Source organism: Pteropus vampyrus, unplaced genomic scaffold, assembly GCF_000151845.1.
Source record: "Pteropus vampyrus isolate Shadow unplaced genomic scaffold, Pvam_2.0 Scaffold77, whole genome shotgun sequence".
Classification (NCBI taxonomy): domain Eukaryota; kingdom Metazoa; phylum Chordata; class Mammalia; order Chiroptera; family Pteropodidae; genus Pteropus; species Pteropus vampyrus.
Window position 1 is genome coordinate 6,625,816 of NW_011888858.1, and position 587 is coordinate 6,626,402.

The 587-nt window shown below is 41.9% G+C and overlaps 1 pseudogene; it reads right to left on the bottom strand.

Moving 5' to 3' along the window:
* Positions 1–478: 478 nt before the first annotated feature.
* On the bottom strand, positions 479–587 carry LOC111741405 (annotated as a pseudogene).

Here is a 587-nt window from a genome sequence, read left to right on the forward strand (position 1 = left end):
GACTGGAGCACCGCTGAAGAACCAAAGGCTCTTTTGTGTACACCCTGCAGAAGTGCAGCCATGATTCTTTCCACCTGTAAGTAAGATGGCTTTGTCATTTATCTTCAGAGCTTGTTCTGAGCATATTATTTATCCTTGAACACCAGGAGAAGTTTTCTCTAAGGCATGGGGCCTGTGAAATTTTGAGGATAATTTCCCTAGATGTTGCATCAGGGTTTTGTTTCTTAATTAGATAACCATCGTGGTGGTGTAATTTTAATAAATGTTCAGCATTGAGAATGTGAAAGAAAGCAAAGCAAAGATAGTGTCTTTAAATCTATACGAGCACGTGGAAATGCAGTTTGATAAGTGTTTGCTTTTAGAATAATTTCTAGTGTAAACAACTCGGGGCTGAAGGCAAGGAGACCAAGTGCAGGTTCTGGATTTACAGCAGCATAAGTGGGTCACCTTTGACAACTTTTTTTTTTTTTCCTTTAAATGCCTACAGCACCTGGTATTCCTAGGTGGTCTCCCATCCAAGTACTAACCAGGCCCGACCCTGCTTAGCTTCCGAGATTGGGCACATTTAGGGTGGCATGGCTGTAGAC